The sequence below is a fragment of the Rhinopithecus roxellana genome, chromosome 14, assembly GCF_007565055.1.
Source record: "Rhinopithecus roxellana isolate Shanxi Qingling chromosome 14, ASM756505v1, whole genome shotgun sequence".
In the NCBI taxonomy this organism is placed as follows: domain Eukaryota; kingdom Metazoa; phylum Chordata; class Mammalia; order Primates; family Cercopithecidae; genus Rhinopithecus; species Rhinopithecus roxellana.
The window spans coordinates 88,470,059-88,492,982 of record NC_044562.1 but is presented as its reverse complement, the minus strand read 5'-3'; the positions used below and the strand labels follow the sequence as shown (position 1 = coordinate 88,492,982).

General features: G+C 41.3%; 2 protein-coding genes across 4 annotated transcripts in view; one reads left to right on the top strand and one right to left on the bottom strand.

Moving 5' to 3' along the window:
• STRADB (STE20 related adaptor beta) overlaps window positions 1-721 on the bottom strand; it is a 31,975-nt gene extending 31,254 nt beyond the window's left edge. Inside the window, exon 1 of one of the 2 annotated variants that reach the window (XM_010354946.2) lies at window positions 457-721. The gene's annotated coding sequence lies outside the window, so the exon portion shown is untranslated. The remainder of the gene's footprint in view (window positions 1-456) is intronic. The other variant, XM_010354947.2, reaches the window with a different exon arrangement.
• Window positions 722-784: 63 nt separating this feature from the next.
• TRAK2 (trafficking kinesin protein 2) overlaps window positions 785-22,924 on the top strand; it is an 85,977-nt gene continuing 63,837 nt past the window's right edge. Inside the window, exon 1 of one of the 2 annotated variants that reach the window (XM_010354945.2) lies at window positions 785-1,045. The gene's annotated coding sequence lies outside the window, so the exon portion shown is untranslated. Of the gene's footprint in view, window positions 1,046-18,169; window positions 18,259-22,924 lie in introns of those variants that run through there. The other variant, XM_030916158.1, reaches the window with a different exon arrangement.

Below are 22,924 nucleotides of genomic sequence, written 5' to 3'. Positions count from 1 at the left end.
TTTGATTTTGTAAAGGTTCCTTCCTAGTCCTGCTTTGGGGGACTTCGCAGCGAACTTGCAAAAGGCGGCAGATAGAACTGGGGTCTGAGGGTGTCTTTGGTGTGGCAACTCGCCAAGCCCGAGAGCGCGGCCAAAGGTAAGGGCTGCGGGGGAGAGGGCGCCCGGGCGGCCTGGGCCCCGCGCACCTGGCACGGCCAACCCGTCAGGGACCACTGGGCGGACCGAGAACCCGCGGCTCGGGAACCCGCTGAGCCCGAGCTGCACTGGCGCAGTGGCCGCTAGCCACGCCGGGCCGCATTCTTGCCACGGCTCCGCCAGCCGCCGGTGCTCGGCCTGGAGGTAGGCTAGCGCGTTCTGGCCTCGGGCGTCCCGGGTGTGCGCGGACCAAGGCTCTCTCCCTCATGTCCCCCACCGGCCCCAACACCTTCCCTTCCCGGGCCTGCCTCCCGTCGTTACCCTAGCGGCGACCACGGCCAGCGACTCTCTTCAGGCTGCCAGCTGTGCGGACGGGGGCGGGCGCCAGAGCCCTGCTCGCGGAGGAGCTAGGCGAGCGTTCTAGGCCCGCTCCCGGCGCGGGGCGCGGGAGGGCGGCGAGGCCGCGACCGGGGCCGTGGGCTTGGAACTCTGCCCCAGACCCAGGCTACCCGCTGGGAACGCATTCGCTCCACCCGCGCCGGGGTCGCGGCCCCGCCTCCCTCCCTGTGGCTGGGCAGCGAGAAGGCGGGGCCTGCGAGCTTGGGACGGGGCGGGCAGGAAACTACAATTCCCAGCAGGACTTGCGCTGGGGCCGTGGAGGCCGCTGGGAGAGTGGGTCTCCTTTGGCTTCCCCAATTGTGTAGGGGCTGCCATCGACCTGGTGCCGCCGCAGAACCTAGGTCGCCGAGTGATGATGTCGTGAAGTCGCCCGCCTGTCCCTGCCACGCCCGGGCGGTTGCTGGCAGTGGGAGCAGCGGCAGCAACTTCGGCTGCTGCTCTCAAGCTGCCGCTGCATTAGGGGCTTCCTGAGGAAGCGCGGGCGGAAGACAGAGGATGCCGAGCCACTCAAGTGAGTAAGCTATCCGCGCACAACCCGAACTTGCCCTTGACAAGTTCCCCGGAAGGCGGAGGGACCTCCTTGCCTTGAGCTCCTCCGGTCCCCGGAGGTCACGCGCGGATGTTGGAGCCGGAGGCTGGGTGCTGGAGAGCTGGGTCCGGATCCCGCTGTGAGGAGTGGGTGCAAAGTGATGGGCGCTGGGCGCTGGCGTCGGGATTCAGCCCAGCTGCACATCTGAGGCTTGGCAGCTTCTCATAGCGCCTTATCCTCTGCCAGACAGCATCCATCTGGAGCCCCGTCTTTTAGGATGAGTGGCTTTAGGGTCGGGCGTTAAACCTTAAGCCTCAGTCGCCATTTGTGATGTAAATGGGAGGAGAGGGTATTGGAAAGAGCTCTTTCTGGGTCAAATAGAGTTGGGCTTTTCTTGCAATGGATTTTGAGCTAGATGCCACATATCTTGAAAAAGAAAAACGACTGACTTTAGTTTGAAGCCTAATAGTGGCACATGTCCTTTTTAGTACCAGCCCAAAAATAGTCTTCCAACTTAAAAAAAAATCTGCGTCATAATAATAGGGATAAGTTCAGTTACTTGCTCATTCACCTTTTGCTTAGAGCTGCTGTTTCTATGTCAGAGAAAAAAAAAAGAAAAGAAAAAAGTAACTTCACAGGAAATTCATCAAGTTGATGGAACGGACCATAGGAACAAAAGGAACACTTTCAGTTGTTGGTCTCCGTAAATTTTCCCGACCTGTAGATCTTTGCTGTTGACTTGGAAGTCTGAGGTACAGTAGTCTCCAAATAGCACGTTAATGGTGGTGACATGACACTTAAAAACAAATTGTGAAGGACATTTGGTGGTGAGAAAGGTCAGGGATGAAGACACTTTATCATCCCAGCAGTTATTCCAGCTTTTTTTTCTTTTTTTATTTTTTATTTTTATTTCTTAAGACAGAGTCTCGCTCTGTCTCCAGGCTCGAGTGCAGTGGGGTGATCTCGGCTTACTGCAACCTCCGCCTCCCGGATTCAAGCGATTCCCCTGCCTCAGCCTCCAGAGTAGCTGGGACTATAGGCGCACACCACCACGCTCAGTTAATTTTTGTATTTTCAGTAGAGAGGGGGGTTTTACCATGTTGGCCAGGATGGTCTCGATCTCTTGACCTCATGATCCACCCGCCTCGGCCTCCCAAAGTGCTGGGATTATAGGCGTGAGCCACCGTGCCCAGCCCCAGCTTTATATTTTTAAAATTAAGTGATGTCCAACAAGTCTCAGACATTTAACAAGCACATACCATGTGAAAGACAGTGTTTTTGTTATCTTACAGACTTACTCATATGATGGAAGAGGTTTGTTAGAAATAACCAACATTTGGCTGGGCACGGTGGCTCCTGCCTGTAATCCCAGCACTTTGGGAGGCCGAGGTGGGCAGATCTTCTGAGGTTAGGAGTTCAAGAACAGCCTGACCAACATGGAGAAACCCCATCTCTACTGAAAAAAAAAAAATACACCAGTCTGGCCAATATGGTGACACCCCTTCTCTACTAAAAATACAGAAATTAGCCGGGCATGGTGGCACGTGCCTGTAGTCCCAGCTACTCGGGAGGCTGAGGCAGAATAATTGCTTGAACCCAGGAGGCGGAGGTTGCAGTGAGCCAAGATTGCACCACTGCACTCCAGCCTGGGTGTCAGAGCGAGACTCCATCTCAAAAAAAAAAAAAAAAAAAAAAATTAGCCAGGCATGGTGGCACCTGCCAGCAATCCCAGCTACTCAGGAGGCTGAGGCAGGAGAATCGCTTGAACCCAGGAGGCAGAGGTTGCGGTAAGCCAAGATCAAGCCATTGCACTCCAGCCTGGGCAACAAGAATGAAACTCCGTCTCAAAAAAAGAAAAGACAGAACCAACATTTTAGTATTTGCAATCTACCAGGCACCCCAGGTGGGAGCTCTTCATACTTTAGCTCAATCACTTCAACAAACCTATCGCACTAATCTGAGGCTCAAAGACTTGCTTATGTAACAAGGGGAGATTTAAATCTAGATCTGCCTTGCTTCAAAGTCACAGATCAGGTAACTAATACGTACTTCAGAAATTATAGACTTTAAAGGTTGAGTGGTTAAAGAGGATTGTCCAGTGTTATTGTCTAAGACTGGTTCCAACACACACCTTGGACATCTGGAATAAGTCCTGAACCCCTGCTTTAGTACTTTTGAGCAAACTGATTCTCTCTGCCTGCAATTCCCATTTCTTACTGAACTGCTCAGTAAGACCCTAAAAGCCCATTCCAAATCCATCTCACTTATGTAAGAAATTATAAGACTGGACTTTTGTCGAAAGGTTCTTTCCAGTTAACAGGTTTTGTGAGTCTGCAAATAAAAATATGACCCTGCTGGGCATGGTGACTCACACCTGTAATCCCAGCACTTTGAGGGCCCGAGGCAGGAGGATGGCTTGAGACCAACCTGTTCAACATAGCAAAACCCCATCTCTACCAAAAATAAAAATAAAAAATAGCTGGGTGGGTAGTCCCAGCTACCTGGGAGGCTGAGATCAAAGGATCTGTTGAGCGATTATGGCACCACTGCACTCCAGCTTGAGTGACAGTGAGATGCCATCTCTAAAAAAAATTAAAATATGAGCGGAGAAGTGTTGTTCTCCACTGAAAGTTTCTTTGTTTTAGTGCCTCAAATATGCTAAATACCAATATAAGGAATGAGACAGATAATGTCTTATTTCATGTTTATTTTGAGCTCTGATTATATCATCTGTACCAGTTTTGAACCTCTTTAGTTATCATCCTGTTTAGTTGGTAAGAAATAGGAGGCAAAAAGGTAATAGTCACATTTAAATGACTTAGTAATTAAAGGAACTAAATTATTCATAGTTTAGTCATTATCTGTTCAGATCTGCAGTGTTCTTATAATAATAGGAAACATTTATATAATACTATGTGCTAGATAATCTTTTACCTATATTAAGTTATCCTCACAATAGCACTGAGGTATTTTTATATATAGGCAACTAAAGCAAAGAGAGGATAGTAAATATACCAAAGGTCATGCAGCTACTAAATGGTAGTATTGAGTGTCACAGCAGACAAGATCAAAATCTGTAGTCTAACAGTTATTGAGCACCTACACAGCTGGGTGCTTTCATTATAAGTAGGTCATTTGTCTTTACAACTGCTTTATTTGAAATGGAAGTTCAGCATTTAATGATTTGCCCAGAGTCACAGATAAGTAAACTGTGGAACCAGGATTTGAACCCACGCTTGTCATACTTCAAGGTTCATGTTCTTTCTTTCATTTCCCTTCAATGATCAAATCTTTGTTAAACACCTTCTGTGTGCCACACACTGCCAATGCTAGGAATTTAGTCTTTGCCCTTAAGGAATGTAGTTTGAAGAAGGAAAGAGACAATTAACATAGTGTGTTGAACAATAGAATCACAGCTTGCAGAGATACTTTGAGAGCACAGAGAAGGAACACTGAAGTTAGCCCAGAGTGGGAAGGCTTGGACCAGTCTTGGGGAAAAAAATGGGAATTAGCCTGGGCACAGAAAAGGGGAAGGGGATGTTATGGGCTGAATTGTGTCCTCCCAAAATTATGTTGAAGCCCTAACACCCATAACCTCAGAATATGACTGTATTTGGAGACAGGGCTTTGGGGTGATTAAGTTCAGATGAAGCCGTTAGGGTGGGTTTTAATCCAGTCTGACAGTTTTCCTTATAAGAAGGAAATCTGAACACAAAAAGAGACTCCAGAGTTGCACACACAAAGGAAAGACTGTGAGGGTTCATTAGGAAGACCAAGAAAAGAGGCCTCAGGAGAAACCAACCTGCCAATACCTTGATTTTGGACTTCCAGCCTCCAGAATTGTGAAAAAATAAATTTCTGTTGTTGAAGCCACCCAGGCTGTGGTATTTTTTTATGGAACCCCTAGCAAACTGACAAATAGGTGTTCTAGGCAAAAGGATTGACATACAAAAAGCCTTTAAGCTGTGGTTAGGTGATCGAGGTAGACATGCAAGAAGCCTTTAAGCTGTGGTTGCGTGATTGAGGTGTTTTGGTGAGGAGATAAATGTTGAGAGAAATAAAACTGGAGATGAGGCTGGGGCCGGATTAGGAAGATTTTACATGAGATGCCAAGGGACTTAAACTTTATCCTAACGAAGAGGGGATGGAGGTGATTTGTAGCAGTGGAAAAGCATTAGATTTACATTTTAGAAAGACTTAGACTTGTAAAGGATAAATGAAAGGTAATAAGACTGGAGACAAGGTAACCAAGGTAGCTCGTGCCACAGGATGCAGAACTAACAGTTTTCCCAGAATACTGAAATGTCTAACAAACAGAGCCACTGTTAATATAAGATTATAAAGGGCACAGCTAACCCTTAGAGTATACATAAGAAGATATAGAAAGAATTTGTATATAGTTGTTTGTACCCAGAGGCTGTCTTTATTTTGACATTTTGCTTTTCCTTATATAGATCATAAAGCTGTCTACAACTATCAGAATATTCAGTATTTTTCCACCGTAAAAAGTGATCTTATGTGTTTAATAGACACTTTTATGGTGCTGACGCAGATGTAAGCCAAATTCTGACAACCTTTTGAAATACCTGCTATTCATTTTATATGTAAACATACTGAAGCACAGAGAGGTTAAGTAGCTTGTCCAAGATGACGTTGCTAACAGGCAGCAGAGTTAAGATTCAAACTCAGTCTGTCTTCAGAGTCTTTACACTGTGCTGTTGCTATATGATATTTATCTAGATCTTTATTTGTGAAAAGAGGGCAGAGTAATACAAATATAAGTATGTTTGCTGTAAGAGGTATGCAGTTTATCAGAGGAGATAAGGAACAGCTCTAAGGTTTTAAAAAGTGTTTTAGAAGAGCAGAAAGTGTTGGGAGGCAATACCTCCTTCAAGTTGGGGTTTCTGTGAAGGCCTGTTGGGAAAAGTGGCATTGAGCTGGCATGGGAAGCATGGCTAGAATTTGCACATGTATAATGGGGAGAGGACACTAAAATTAGAAGAAATAGCATGGACAGAGTTACAGGACTGAGAATTTCCTGGTGTGTCTACAAAGCTAGTAAATGCAGTCCTTTCTTTTGGCTGGAATATGTTGTGTGGTTGGGGAAGTTGGAGAAGCTAGTTTGCAGGGAGGGGCAAATGTCTGGGGAAGAGAATTCTCAGGGAGTGAGGGGCAAGAGAAGTTGTAAGGTTTCAAGCCTGAATAATTGAGGCGTATGCCAGATGTAGTTATCTTTTAGGAAAGGAAAAAGTTCATCTAGCCCCAACAGGTCCTATTTTCACTATCTCACAAACCCGTAAATCCTTCTTATAATTTCCTTTCACCTAGTTTATACCTTTATTAAAATAATCAATGTGTAAATGTGATAAAATTTTCTAAGTATTTTTGTCTCTAATCTCTCCATTCCCAAAATTCATCCTGCATCCTGCATTTACATTTATTTCTCCAAATGTCACTTCTATTTAGAAATGTGTTCCCTGCAGGATCAAGTTCAGACTTCTTAATCTCAACTAGTCAAATTTAAATCTCCAAATACCTTCTGCATAATTCTTCCCACTCAAATTGGTCTGTATACTGCTGCCAACCTGGCTGTGTCTGCTACTTGCTGTTGGATATTATCATTATTATTTTCTTCTACCAGATACTCTCCTCACCTATTCAAATCTTTTCCTCCTTAAGGAGTCCACTTAAATCTTACATCCTGTGTGAAGCCAGACCACTTCAGCTAGAAAAGAGCTCTCTCCTGACAATTCTGTTGTAACACTCATCAAATATTTATTATCTGGTAGTATCTTATTTTCTTAGATTTCTTAGCTCATTGGATATTAGATCTAATCCAGATCATTAGAGCTCTCCCTTTTGGAGCTTAGACTTCTTACATCTTTAACCTCCCTTTGGGCAGAGGCTGCTGTGTACTACTGTTTACCTTTTTTTAGTACTTTTGGTTTAATTCAAGTGGCATTTGTTGAAAACTGTTCAATGAACAGCTGTTTGACCAGTTGTTAATTGAGGTCATTGTATTGAAATTTTCTTTTTCAACTGGCTGCTTAATATTTACATATGTTATAAGTAATGTGCTAGCTTTATTCTTAGCTTTACTACTGACTCACATAACCTCTTGAAGATACCCTGTTTACCCTGTATTGTGGTTTATTCGTGCTAGAAAATGAACATACAAAGTCTGCTGGTGGTATAGCAGTGGAACTAATTCATTTTGTAAAGATCCTTGAGGTCTTTGGAGCTTATCTATATTTATCTGTCAGTGTTTGCCAAACTTTGAGTTCTTTCTTTTTAGAAAGCTTTTTGACAAGTCACAAAAAAGGAAGGAATGATTATTAAATAGAGTCTCATTTAAGAGTGTTATACTGTATTGTGTAACAATGGAGTTGATGAATTATGCATGTTAATGGTGAAAGAATTCCCCCACCAGTTTAGCTAATAGTTCATTTCAACACCAATTATTTATGGAGTTGCTTGAGCTTCTGACATTTTATATTCCTCTTCTGATCAGGAAGGAGGAGGGAGAAATTGGCACCCTCTCTTTCCTTTCAAGAAAAAGTAGCCTCCTCTGCCTCCCTTTGTTCTCTAACTCAGCATCTAATTTGTTTCTTTCACACATATATTATAATTTTGTGTATTATTACAAATATATTATTACAATTTTTGTAATATATGTGTGAAAGAAACAAACTAGATGCTGAGTTAGAGAACAAAGGTGGGCAGAGGAGGCTACTTTAGATCAAGTACACTGGTAAGTTTTAAGCTGAGACTTAAATGTGAGAAGTAGTTGGCATATAGAGAACAAGAGAGAAAGAGTATTCCAGGTACAGTGAACAACAGTTGCAAAGGCCCAGAGTTAACAGAGTGTGATGAGGAATTAAAAGAAGCAACAAAAGGTCTGTGTCTCTGTGGCTGAGTATGAGCAAGGAGGAGACTGGTACAAGATGAAGGAGGAGAAGTAGGCAGGGGCCAGACTAGGCCAGACCTCAGACTGTGATGAGAGGTGTGGTTTTATTGTTGGTACTATGAGAACCTTTGGATTTTTAAAGTATTATTTTATTTTTATTTTTATTTACGTATTTATTCATTTTATTTTATGTTATGTTATGTTTTTATTTTATGTTATGTTATTTTATGTTATGTTATTTTATTATTTTATTTTATGTTATTTTATTATTTTATTTTATTTTATTTTTGAGATGCAGTCTCACTCTGTCACCCAGGCTGGAGTGCAGTGGTGTGATCTCGGCTCACTACAACCTCTGCTTCCCGGGTTCAAGCGATTCTCCTGCCTCAGGCTCCCAAGTAGCTGGGACTACATGCCCATGCTACCATGCCCGCTACTTTTTATATGTTTTTGTAGAGATGGGGTTTTACCATGTTGTCCAGGCAGATCTCGAACTCCTGAACTCAAGTGATCTGCCTGCCTTGGCCTCCCAAACTGCTGGGATTACAGCCGTGAGCCACTGTGCCCGCCCTGGATTTTTTTAAGGAGTTTAGCTTTAAAAACACTATTCTTGCTGCTTATAGAGAATGGAGGAGAACCCTGTTTAAGGCCATGATTAAGCATGGAGCCGAGCCCTGTTAGGAGGTTTGTTGGTTCCTAGCCTAAGAGATGATGGTGGTTTGAACGAGGATGGTGGAAGAGAGGATGGAGAAAAGTGAGTAGATTTGAGGTATATATCGGTGGTAGGGTGTACAGGATTTGTTAATGGATTGAATGTGGCAGGATGAGGGATAGATGAATCTAGTGTTCAGTGGATCATAGTCAGCCTGTGGGAAATTTGAGTGGAGTCAAGAAGTCTGTCTGAAGAGCCAGATTGGGAGTCACTAACACTAAAAAGATAATTTAATCTGTGGTAGTAGTTAGTTGGCAAAAAGGTAATGAAAAAGCAACTACAACAAGAACAATACAAAATGTGGTCACAGTTGGAACTCTGGAAAACACTAAAATTTAAGGATCAAGGGGAGGGAATGGGATGATCCAGTGAGGAGTTTGAGAATGAGCATTGTAAGATCTCTCTCTCTAGGAGAGCCAAGGAAGGGAAGTTGAAATAGGGAGTAGTCAATAGTATAAACCAGAGATGACATAAGATAACAATTAAGACGTCATGATTGGATTGATTAGCGGGGACTGTTGATGACCCAGGGTGGGTGGTTTAGGAAGAAATCAGGTTGTAGTGGGGTTGAGGGATGAATGAGAGGTGGGAAAGACAAAATGAGAGTATTTGAAGAAGCTTGGGTAAGGACAGAGGGAGCTGGCCCGGCGCGGTGGCTCAAGCCTATAATCCCAGCACTTTGGGAGGCCGAGATGGGCGGATCGCGAGGTCAGGAGATCGAGACCATCCTGGCTAACACGGTGAAACCCCGTCTCTACTAAAAAATACAAAAAACTAGCCAGGCGAGGTGGCGGGCGCCTGTGGTCCCAGCTGCTCGGGAGGCTGAGGCAGGAGAATGGCGTAAACCCGGGAGGCGGAGCTTGCAGTGAGCTGAGATCCGGCCACTACACTCCAGTCTGGGCGACAGAGCGGGACTCCGTCTCAAAAAAAAAAAAAAAAAAAAAAGGACAGAGGGAGTAGAGGGGAACTCAAAGACTTGGGAAATGTAGGGGTTTCTTTAATGGTAGATTTTAATAACATAAAAGAATTTGAGCATGTTTAATAAGCCAAAGAAGAAGGTGAAACTGATGAAGGATAGGGATAATTAATGGAGCAAGGTTTAGAGAAGGCAGGAAGAGGACTGTTGAGTTGTATTTAATTACTTTTTAACTAGGTATACATATACACATGGTAGAAAAATTGAAAGGTATATGATAAAAAGTAAGTTTCTCTCTCCTTTCTGTCTTTCAGCCACCCAGTTCCTTCTCTAAGAGGATTACTAATTTACACTCTGATCAACAAGTGTGCAAGTGCGTAACAGATGATGTTTGTCCATAATTCTCAGTTTGGAGCAAAAGCTAGCTATAGATTACAAGGATTTATCAGTGGGAGGAATGAGAATAAGAGAAATGAAGAACAGATAGAGGGTCAGAGATAAGTGAGAAAAGATGTGGTATGGAATTATCTCAGGAAAGAAAGGATGTTTAAGAGGATAATGGGGGGCATGCCTATGGAGTGAGGCCCACAGTTGACTGAATGTGTGCATCCCTATTCCACATGGTGTTGTGACCTTTTCAGAAGAACGTAAATGCCTCTTTATATTTAAAATGCAAGTCAATTTAGAAAATTGATTGCTAAACATTCATCATTTTTGTAAAGTATATCATGTTTGGGGTCCAAGCATCAAATCTCTGCTCTCTGCTCTTACTGCTTTCCACCATAGGCATCCCTCTTTGGGGTTATTCAGGCCAGTGGTATAAGTTGAAACAAAAGGAAGCTTGTTGGTTAAGAAAGAGCACACCATCGGCCGGGTGTGGTGGCTCACGCCTGTAATTCCAGCACTTTGGGAGGCCCAGGTGGGTGGATCACGAGGTCAGGAGTTCAAGACCAGCCTGGCCAACATGTGGTGAAACCCCATCTCTACTAAAAATACAAAAATTAGCTGGGCGTGGTGGCACACGCCTATAATGCCAGCTACTCTGAAGGCTGAGGCAGGAGAATTGCTTAAACCCTGGAGATGGAGGTTGCAGTGAGCCGAGATGGCGCCTCTGTACTCCTGCCTGGTCAACAGAGCAAGACTCTGTCTCGGAGAAAAGAAAAGTAAAAAAGAAAAGAAAAAAAAGAGCACACTGGAGGAAGAAAGGAGGAGGAGGAGACTAGAAACCAACTAAAATGCCTCTGAGATGCTACTACTGTTCCCAAAGCCTGTAATTTAACAACTAAAAAAACATTTCAACCATTCTTAACTTTCTCAGCCAGTACTAGGCCAAACCACTGAATTTGCCTTTGTTTTATTTTTAGTTACAAAATTGAAAGACTACACACGAGGCTTTTATTAGCCATTGTGAGTTTTTAAAAGAAGATATCTGATCATTTCTCATTTGATGTGGGGCTTATTTTAAATGCATTCATGATCAGCTGCAAATGCTCTTAGTGGAAATGGTGATAAAACTAAGCAATGAGCCAAATGAATGTTCAGTTTTTGGCTTTCCTATGAGACTGGCAACTAGTTCTTTTTAGTTATTACAGAAAAGTGTATAGTGTGTCATTGCTATAAAAATGACAAAGCACCCTTTTAACACCAGACTCTTCTATGCAGAGTTTCTCACTAAGCACATAAGTGTTTTTCTTTAGAATAGTCAATCTTAGCTTAACTGTGTTTTTCAAGGCAATTCATTTAGTTGATGTTGTATTGAAAATGTATTAATAATTGACTTTGTTCATTAAATTACTTCTGTAATTCAATGTATTGATATTTTTAATGATTAAGCCTCTAGGTAGTAGGCATGTATTTTGCAAGACTACTGTGTGTCGGTTGCTGTTAGGTTTTGGACATACAAAAATAAGATCCCTTCCTTTGAGGAACTTGCAGCATAGTGAGGGAGAAATGACTAGTGGGCAGCCATCTTCTGGGATCATCCAAGAAAGGGAGTCAGTAAACACTGATTAACCCATTTACGCCAGAGGTTGCACATTTTTTTGTGTGAAAAATCAGACCTTGGTGATGACCTTGAGCAGTATGATATGACTCCCACAAGTTTAACATTCCAATAATGCAACAGTAGGCATAAATGGGTTAAGAGCAAAAATTACAATGAGGAATGTTAAGATTTCCTAAACCTTTTTTCCTTACTTATAATCCACCTTATATTTCTCTTAGCAGTTATCAGTACAGTTTTCACAAAAGAATAGAGGAAGAGCTGTCTTTTCTTGGGAGACAGTTAAGAAAGGACAGAGTGTATTCACAGCTAGGCTAGGTAAAAGAATACCAGGTGAGAAAAGCACTTGCCGACGGTGCCAAAGGAGGAAGAGAAAGCCAGCTAAATCCCTGGTGCTGGAGGGATGAAAGAAAGCGGTACTTGGGAACCCAGCCAAGGCAGAAAAACAGGTCCTGGAGTTCAGTCAAACAGGCACCTTATGGGTGTTCTGATAACCTGGTTATCTGGTTTTCTCAGCCAAAAGCAAGTTAGAAAGGGGAGAGGCAAGCTAGCAACAGTAAAGTGTAATAGTTGATAGCCTCACAGTGAGGGAGGAAACAGAATTAGAAATGGGCTTAAAATCTTTTAAAAAAATTAGCAATTTGGGATTATTTAGTACCCGGAGAAAGAGCTCTTTAACTGTGGATGGGTGCAGGCTTGTTGGGGGACAGATATAAGCGGGTTATTTTCTATTTTGCCATCTTGGCTACATCACCTCAAAAAGGCTCTTTAAAAGTTTATAATCCTGGAGGATATCACTGTAGTCATTATATTATAATACAGTAATTGCTATTCTTAGTAATGATCCTGAGTCATCAAATTGTTTTCTGTCTGGCCTAAGGACTTTTTTTTTTCCTCCCATGGCAGTTTATTGGACTTTCCTCGTTATCATATATTAACTTCAGGAGGAAAACATCTTAACATCAATGTTTTTTTAAAATAAGAAAACTGGAAAACCAACAAAAGCAAAAAAAGAAAAGTGTTAAAGATTTTGTGGTATTTTTGCCACCATGTTGTCAGTCCCATCTCTAAGGAATGTTTGCACCTTCAAAGTAACCTATGGGCTTAGTTGGTATAGCCCTGCACGTACACATACCTTTACTGAAACCCATGAGAGACCTATGTAGACTTTTGTAAATTAGGCTAAGAAAGCTTTCCATTTCCTTGTATTCTAACAGTCTCATGTTCTTATGTAATTCGTGTTCTTCCCTACTATAGATTACAAGGATGTAATTTGACTACAGCCTGATTCATTCATTTAACAGATATTTATTGAATGCATGTCATTTGCAAGATGCTAAGATAGAGGTAGACTTAATTTATTGGAATAGAGATTTATTTTTTATCTATGTTCCATTTACTACTTTTAGCAGGTCAAAACAAGTAACGGAATGATTCCCAATTTATGGTAATACATCTATATTATTTTCTTGGTATTGTAGAATTACCCACTTAAAAACAGAAACAAAGTCAGATTTAGAGTCATCTTATTAAGAATCATGTGATGTACATACAACACACACACAGATTATTCTGCCTTCTTGTAAATATACCCAACTTTGAAACCAGGTAAGTCATTTCTAAAAGCAAATATAAATCGCTCAAGAACAAATGGTTAAGGGGAGCAGATTACTTGTTTTTTTTCTTCTTCTTCTTTATTTAGTAACCACTAAGTGTTTTAAAAAAGTGGAGTAGAGACATAGGATTGTGGTAGAATTATCTGAGACTTTTGCAAACTGCACACACACTCCCTATCCTCACACTCCAGTCCCTTGCTAGTAAAGCTCAGAGGGTGGAGGCCCCAGCTTTGGAAAAACATAGTTGGGTTCGATTCCTGGCTCTTGATATGAACAAGTAATTAACCTCTAAGCCTTAATTTTCTTGTCTGTAAAATGATGACAGTAATAGCATTCACCTCATGGAATTGTGAGGATTAAAGGAGGTGATCATACACAGAAAGCGTTTAACATGATGCCTGGCACCTAGTAAGTACTATCAGCTAACTATTATTATTAGGAAAGATTGATTCACAACAGAATTGAGAACATATTTCTTTATCATATGCATTTCATTTGAAACACAGAAGGCTCTTGTGTCTTTATCATAAATTATTTACCATTATTGGCTCATCTTAGAAACCTTCTGAGTGCTACTTTCATTTGTTTTATGGTTCAGTAAAGTCATGAATTTCACTAAAATGTTTTGATTTTTGCTTTCAGTGTCAAAGAGCTGGTTCCTTTTGCTCAGGAAAAGTTTCACAGGGCAGTGGTATCTCCTCTTCAATTGTGTAGGTCTGGAAACTGAAGTTTTCTCGCTGTACTGAGTTGATAAGACCCTGAGAAAATGATACACTAATAAAACACATTAAAGAATGATAAATAAGCCAGGATGTGTGGTCTTAATGTACAGTACAACTGCCAAGTGGACTACATATTTTGGTCCCCACAGAGTTAGTATATTTTTCCCTTATAAGAAAGTCTGCATGAAAAACCAAGTTGCTAGGTTTGTGTGTGTATTTACAGGTGGAGGACATTTGAAGCATAAGGACTGGTATGCTGAGATTGGAGAGGGTGTGCAGAATAGCAGTAAGCGTTCTACGAGCCACATTAGCTCAGAGTAGAGAGGGTTAAGACTGAAGGACATGGTAGGAAACTGTAGCCAGGGACAGAGAAGGATTAAACTAGGGCCATAGCAATAGGCTTGGAGAATAAACTGACAGAACTGGTGACTATATAGAAAGCAGGTATTGAGGAAAAGAAGGATAATGCTTAGATTTTTGGCTCTGCTGATCAGGTGAATTGGTGATACCAACTAGTTAGTGAAGCAGAAAAAGAAAAACATTTAATGGGAGAAGGAAAAATGAGTTCAGTTTAGAATGTGGTGAATTTATGGTAATGATTATAAATTGATACTGAGATTTCCAGTATAAAGTCACAAAATGCCAATTTGGGTTGAAGATAGAGACTTGGAGAGTAAGTGTAGTTGGAAATTGAGGCCTTTGAAGTAGATGAGATTCCAGAGGAGAGAAAGGAGAGAGAGGGCCCATGAGAGAATCCTGAAGAACTGGGGATACTAGCCGTTAAAGGCAGGTGGAGGAAGAGAGTTCCCCAATTTTCACAGCCTCCTATTTACTGTAGCCTTCAAGCTCTGAATCTAATAACTTCCTGGGTTGCAGATAGCCAGTAGCCATATCTCAAAAAATTTACCTGTTCTTATTTGCCCTGAATTTCATGGGCAAACCAAAGGCATCTGTTGCACGTCAATACTCCCTCAAAAAGTAACCTTATCTTCGAAGCCCTTGAGTTGTTTGTGGCAACTGGTTTTGAAAAACAATGAGTCTTATGTCTAAACATACTATAATTAGAAAGTCTGTAGCCTAGTAAAATTAATTACTAAAATGGTTATGTCTTTAATATGCAGATAATTCTAGAATAAATCTAGAATTATATGTGCTTATAATATTCCTCTATCCTGACCATCACTCACCGCCATTTTAAGTTACCCTCTGTTCTGGTCATATAAGATTGTATGTCCTGGTGCCACTGATTACTCCGTTGACTTGAAGAGCTATATTGCCTATAGTTTTCCTTTTGACACTGATCATATGGGGACCTCTGCTTCTGAAGGCGTTAAGGACTATAATTTTTAAATAACTGAAGGATTTAGAATCGTCTTAAGCCACCAAAAGCAAACTTGTGTTTTGTTGTTAGAGAGGACAAAGAGAAATAAGGCCATAGATTTTCTACCTCTTCTTGACTTGTTGCTGTTTTTAAAATTTGTGTTTTCCTTATTGCTATGTGAAAGTGCTGTTTCAAGGGGTCTTCCTAGCTCTTTGAGGATAAATTCTGAAGAGCAGGTTATACAGAAATATTCTTAAATCGGTTAGCACAATTGTTATCTATTCAGTCTGTTTCTAATCTTCTGTGAAGTATTTTCAGGTTTTCGGCCAATGGTATCTTTTTATTGAAACTAGTGCCTAAATTTTGCCAGTTATCATTGAAAGAAAATTCTTTCTGACTTGTTCAGGAAGGATTTATTTGGTTCTAGAAGTATAGTACATGTTTTAGTACCCACAGATTCTATTGTATAAAATGCCTCTGCTTGAGATGTTTTCCCCCATTTTTGGTTAAGAGAACAGGAAATCCATGAACTCTGTAATGCCATTTACTCTGCATTACTCATTTTTGAAGACCTATACTTTCTTTTTTTCTTTTTCAATCATTACTTTAGTCAAAAGGACATAATTTTCTGTTAAAAAAAAATAAAAAATATAGTAACTATGTTATTTTATTAATATCCTGGAATATAAATTATTGACAGCAACTGCCCTTGTGAAGTAATATTTTAATATGTCCAACCCAAGAGTCAGCTGAGTGTCCAGCCCCTTCAAGAGTGAAATAGTTGCCATAAACCTTCAGTTGCATGTGAAGGTTTCATATGGGGAAGCCAAAACCCTCCCTGTGATTTCTGCAGATTCCTAATCTTCTCTCTGAGCTCCTGCCATCTCCATGAGACCTCTCTCTCTTCCCTCTCCCTTTTAGGAGAAAGAAAAAATAGTTATTTCCCTGTCTTGTGCAGAGCAGTTTTTAGCCTTCTTTCTGATGCTATGAAACCTTACCTTCTACCTTAAGAGACTTTTCCAAGTCTTTTCCCAAACAAAAGGTATTTCTTTCCTATAAGAAGCACTGTTGTTAGATGTTAAGATAATAAAATGTGTACTTTGTTAGGTATGATTTGGTAATAATAACCCTTTAAGTAACACTTGTTTTCTCTATTAATCTAACTTTCAAATATTTGAATAATGCCTACTAAACTCAGTCTCCATTCTTGAAAAGTTATAAAAAAAACCTATCTTGAAAAGGCTTTTGCAATGTTAGATTTGAATATTATTATATAGCATTGAGTAGCTTTTATGCCAAATGGCAGAGAGAAGATATTGCTCACTTAAGAGACTACAGAATTTCAGGTAGAGTTTATGTCAAGCTGCTGTTTCTTTTAAAGAAGTAAATTAAGTCCAGGAATGGTAGCTCATGCCTGTAAACCCAGCATTTTGGGAGATCAAGGCAGGCAGATCACTTGAGTTTAGGATTTCGAGATCAGCCTGGACAATGTGGTATAACCCCATCTCTACAAAGACATACAAAAATTAGCTGAGCATGGTGGCAGGTGCCTGTAGTCCAGGCTACTTGGAAGGCTGAGGTGGGAGGATCCCTTGAACCCAGGAGGCGAGTGTTGCAGTGAGCGGAGATCATGCCAGTGCACTCCAACCTGGGCAACAGAGTAAGACCCTGTCTCAAATTTAAAAAAAAGAAAGAAATCAAGAATGCCTTATGAAATGTGAGACTGAAGTCTACCTGTTTGAGGTTTACTTTTAGTATTATTGAGCTAATTATTGACTAAACTACATATGACCATTGCTAAATTATTTTTGACTGGCAAATAATAATTTGCTTTGTTATTCAGATTTCTAAGCCAATCATGACCTTTTATAGAAACAGTGAATTTGAAAACAAATGGATGATGGGACAAAGCATAAAACTAGGGATGTATAAATATTAGCCAATGCTGTATTAAGCATTTTTATATATCTCCTATGTCCTTTGAGAATGTCACTCTGCGACATCAAGCAAAAGATAGAATTCCTGTCCAGAAGTATAGTTTGAAAACATGTTGATATTGCTTATTCAGTTGCTTATGCAATTTCTTTAAGAGTTTGGTGTTCTTTTATTCTATAATCCAAAAATATTATGATTTTGGGGTATAAATCTATAGGACAGAAAGTCTTTGCATGGTAGATTAACTTTCTCGTAAATCTTTTGAAACTCTTCTGCTTAAAACTTGTAACTTACGAACTTTATGGATAGGGACAAAGTATACTCCAGAGCAAGGGATTTAGCTGTGCTGATCACCAACAGAGGAATATTTTCAACTCGGCCATTATTATTATTTATAGCATGTTTGTTTTATATGTGCATTGTTTTGAGGTATTCTGTATTACAAATCCCATTTTTGTCCCTGAAAGCAATGCTAGTGATAGATTAATGGGCACAAAAGTAGAAATAGTGTAAAAATTTGAAAGTGAGAAACTTACACCGATTAGACATATCATTGGAAGATAAGAATGATTATGAAGGTCAGTCCCATGATGCGTGACAAAAGATGTGCCCATGCAGTTGACAGTCAGCCAGAGGTGAAGACATGTGACTGACTGAAATGGTTTTGGCGGAGGATTGTAGTTAAAGTGGAGTGCCTGTTTAGTCAAAGGTGAAGGTTAGGATTTCAAGAACTTTAAGCATGGTGAATTAAAGTGCTGCTGTGGAAACTTATCAAAAACTGCAGCTGGCACCATGGGTTCAAGGCCTTTTCTAACCTGCAGGTGAAGCTCTGATAGGGATTCCTTAGCTGCCAAAGGTTACCTCCCTTCTCCTGTTGGTGAAGATTGTGTCAGGGAGAGGTTGCCTGCCTCAGCAGATATTCATTATAAACAAACAGGGCAGTTTTTTAAATGCCCAAAATATTCAACTAGGAGGAAATACTGACCCCATAAAACTAAATCTCACAGATGGTTTTGGACGTTTAAACTAATGGATTTAACAGCCTTTTGGAATTCCGCCTGTTTGTAAGTAGAGCGAGCTCCATATATTTCATATTCTGAACACCCTACTTATCTTTAAGTCAAATGACAATTAAAAAGAAGGACAAAATATTTGCTGGTCACAAATCCTATTTCCTCAGGGTGAACTTCACAATTGCTGATAGAATGGCTGTGCTGAATGTAGCCAGTGTAGCTTTCCCGCGGCATTGGTGCAGCTGGATAGTGATATGTGGCCTCTGCCTTCCTAAAGTCTGCTGCTCACAATCCAGGCTGGGTTTTGCTGGTGATGCTCCTCCCGCCTTTTTTTCTCAGCTCTTAGCACTGAAGCCATGATAGAGTCTTTAAGTGGTTTAATATCTGGTTTTTAAATTACTGTGGTTTTTTTGTAAACTTTATCTGTAATGTAGCCAGATACATTAAAATTAGTGAGTCTCTGTCAAAAATATATTATTTTATATAAGGACATGGTAAATTACCATTTTTAAAATTAACTTATCTTTTGTCTGGATTAGGTTGCCACTGCCTAAGAGAACTATTGCTGAATTGGTGATTGGCACTGTTCCTGCATGCATTTCAGCAGCCCATGTGTTTTTTAATTAATCCCCAAATCATTGCTTATAAAATAAAAATTTTGAATATATTTCCAGTGTAACTGTTTCACTAAATAATTGCATTTTTTTGCAATCCCAGGCTCTACGCCCAGCAGAGGTGAACTTTCCCAGAGTTGTTTTAGCCTTCTCCATAAGGCTGTTTTGGCCAGAGTATCCTATTTTAAGGAAGTAGCGAGATATATTTTAGGCACAAGGCCTATATTTAGGCATTCACTGTTGACCAATTAGTTCCATGGCTGGCCTAAACTATCTAAGTCATTAGCCATGTTGTGTTCTGCCAGCAATATTTATGTCAATGACATGTTTTGGTTGTTCTTTTTAAGTCTCATGCTTCTTAAAATAAGTTACTTGGTTATTTTGCTTTATTTTCTTCTAAATGTGCATGGATTACAAAGGCTGGCTTCTTGTTAAATAATACATGCCTAATTGGTTGTTTTATAAAGAAAAGCAGTGAAGTTGTTCCTAAAAAGACTGAATAAAGATCCGGCAAAGAAAGTAGATGGCCCTGAAAAGAGTGCACAGAATACGTGTGCACAGATTAGGAAAGGCACTGAAAATGCGTCATTTGTGTTTGCCAAAATTTAGTTTCTACTGCATTTAGGACTCTGTATAAGCTTTTGGTTTATTCATGCATCCGAGAGACAGGAAGAGAATGATTAATCACACTAAGCTAACGTCACTCATCAGAAAGCAGGAAGTAAATTCTTTCTTAGGTTGAAAGAAGATGCTATCAAGCAATTGAGAGTAGGCCTTAGATTGTGCCCAACATTGTGTAAGGTGCAATAACAATAATAATAATTATTATAAAATCATACTTTGGTGATAGAAATATTAATAACAACCAGTACTTGCATAGCATTTACTATATTCTAAGACATTATTCTAAGACCTTTACGTGTATTAACTCGTGTTATTTCTCAGTAACCCTCTGAGGTAGCTGCTACTATTATCCTCTCATAATTCACTTAATCCCCATAAAGTAGATCCTGTTATTAGGCCCACTTAACAGATGAAAAAATGAGGTCAAGTAATTTGTCCAAGATTACCCAACCAGTAAGTGATGGTGCTGGAGTTCAAATTTAGGCACTCTAGTTCCAGAGTCCACATTCTTTTTTTTTTTTTTTTGAGATGGAGTCTCGCTTTGTCACCCAGGCTGGAGTGCAGTGGCCAGATCTCAGCTCACTGCAAGCTCCACCTCCCGGGTTCACGCCATTCTCCTGCCTCAGCCTCCCGAGTAGCTGGGACTACAGGCGCCGCCACCTCGCCCGGCTAGTTTTTTGTATTTTTAGTAGAGACGGGGTTTCACTGTATTAGCCAGGATGGTCTCGATCTCCTGACCTTGTGATCCACCCGTCTCGGCCTCCCAAAGTGCTGGGATTACAGGCTTGAGCCACCGCGCCCGGCCCAGAGTCCACATTCTTAACCACCGCGGTAGGCTTAATACTGGCCCTCAAAGATATCCAGATCTTGATCCCCTGGATCCTGTGAATATTACCTTATATACCAAAAGGACTTTGCAGACATGGCTACATTAAGGATCTTGAGATGGAAGATTATGCTGGATTATCCAGTTTGACCTTAAATGTCATCACAGGTGTCCTTATAGGAGTGAGGCAAAGGAGACTTGACAGCAGAAGAAGACAGTGTGATGGTAGAAGCAGAGAGACTTGAAGATGCTATGCTGCTGGCATAGAAGATCGTAGAAGAGACCCTGAGCCAAGTAATACAACTCTAAAAGCTAGAAAAGACAAGGGAATGATTTTTCCCTAGAGCCTCCAGAGGGAGGGGTCATAAACTTTCTAACACCTTGGTTTTGGTCCATTGAAACCTTTTCATTTTTCTTGACCTCCAGTACTGTAAGATCATAAATTGATGTTGTTTTAAGCCACTAAGTTTGTGGTAATTTGTTGTAGCACCAACAGGAAATGTGTAGCCACACTGCTATGGAGAAAGATGCTAGGTATAGTTAAGACTTTTTTGTTATTAGCAAACCTTCCTCAGACCCATGAAGGAATGAGCTTTAGTAATCATCACTCTTGATAATCCCAGCTTTATGGCACTTGAAACTTTATTAGCAGGAGCATAGTTTCTTAGGCTTTATGTCCTTCTATGTGAAGATTACTCAGAGATAATCTTCAGTCTGCATCTACTCCATACTCAAACGTGGTAGTCATTCTGAATACACAGTTGGCTGTTGAGCCAGAAATTTAAGAAATATTAGACAGGGAGGGGTTCCAAGATGGCCAAATAGGAACAGCTCCAGTCTGTAGCTCCCAGCATGAGCAATGCAGAAGAGAGGTGATTTCTGCATTTCCAACTGAGGTACCAGGTTCATCTCACTAAGGCTTGTTGGACAGTGGGTGCAGCCCACGGAGGGTGAACCAAAGCAGGGCGGGGCATCACCTCACCTGGGAAGTGCAAGGGGTTGAGGAATTCCCTTTCCTAGCCAAGGGAAGCTGTGACAGACTGTACCTGGAAAATTGGGAAACTCCCACCCTAATACTGCTCTTTTCCAGCACTCTTAGCAAAGGGCACACCAGGACATTATATCCTGCGCCTGGCTCAGAGGGTCCCACGCCCACGGAGCCTTGCTCACTGCTACCACAGCAGTCCAAGATCGAACTGCAAGGTGGCAGCAAGGCTTGGGGAGGGGCGTCCGCCATTGCTGAGGCTTGAGTAGGTAAGCAAAGCAGCCCAGAAGCTCAAACTGGGTGGATCCCACTGCAGCTCAAGGAGGCCGGCCTACCTGCCTCTGCAGACTCCACCTCTGGGGGCAGGGCATAGCTGAACAAAAGGCAGCAGAAACTTCTGCAGACTTAAACGTCCCTGTCCGACAGCTTTGAAGAGAATAGTGGTTCTCCCAGCACGGACTTTGAGATCTGAGAACAGACAGACTGCCTCCTCAAGTGGGTCCCTGACCCCTGAGTAGCCTAACTGGGAGACACCTCCCAGTAGGGGCTGACTGACACCTCATACAGCCAGGTGCCCCTCTGAGACGAAGTTTCCAGAAGAAGGATCAGGCAGCAACGTTTGCTGTTCTGCAATATTTGCTGTTCTGCAGCTTGTGCTGGTGATACCCAGGCAAACAGGGTCTGGAGTGGACCTCCAGCAAACTCCAACAGACCTGCAGCTGAGGGTCCTGACTGTTAGAAGGAAAACTAACAAACGTAGAGGTCATCCACACCAAAACCCCATCTCTAGTTAACCATCATCAAAGACCAAAGGTAGATAAAACCACAAAGATGGGGAGAAACCAGAGCAGAAAAGCTGAAAATTCCAAAAATCAGAGCACCTCTTCTCCTCCAAAGGAACGCAGCTCCTCGCCAGCAAAAGAACAAAGCTGGACGGAGAATGACTGACAAGTTGACAGAAGTAGAGCTCAGAAGATCAGTAATAACAAACTTCTCCAAGCTAAAGGAAGATGTTTGAACCATGGAAAAGAAGCTAAAAACTTTGAAAAAAGATTAGACAAATGGCTAACTAGAATAAACAGCATAGAGAAAACCTTAAATGACCTGATGGAGCAGAAAACCATGGCATGAGAACTATGTGACGCATGCACAAGCTTCAGTAGCCAATTCAGTCAAGTGGAAGAAAGGGTATCACTGATTGAAGATCAAATGAATGAAATTAAGCAAGAAGAGAAGTTTAGAGAAAAAATAGTAAAAAGAAATGAACAAAGCCTCCAGAAAATATGGGACTATGTGAAAAGATCAAATCTACGTCTCATTGGTGTACCTGAAAGTGACGCGGAGAATGGAACCAAGTTGGAAAACACTCTTCAGGATATTATCCAGGAGAACTTCCCCAGCCTAGCAAGGCAGGCCAGCATTCAAATCCAGGAAATACAGAGAACGCCACAAAGATACTCCTCAAGAAGAGCAACTCCAAGACACATAATTGTCAGATTCACCAAAGTTGAAATGAAGGAAAAAATGTTAAGGGCAGCCAGAGAGAAAGGTCGGGTTGCCCACAAAGGGAAGCCCAACAGACTAAAACCGGATTTCTCAGCAGAAACTCTACAAGCCAGAAGAGAGTGGGGGCCAATATTCAACATTCTTAAGAAAAATAATTTTAAA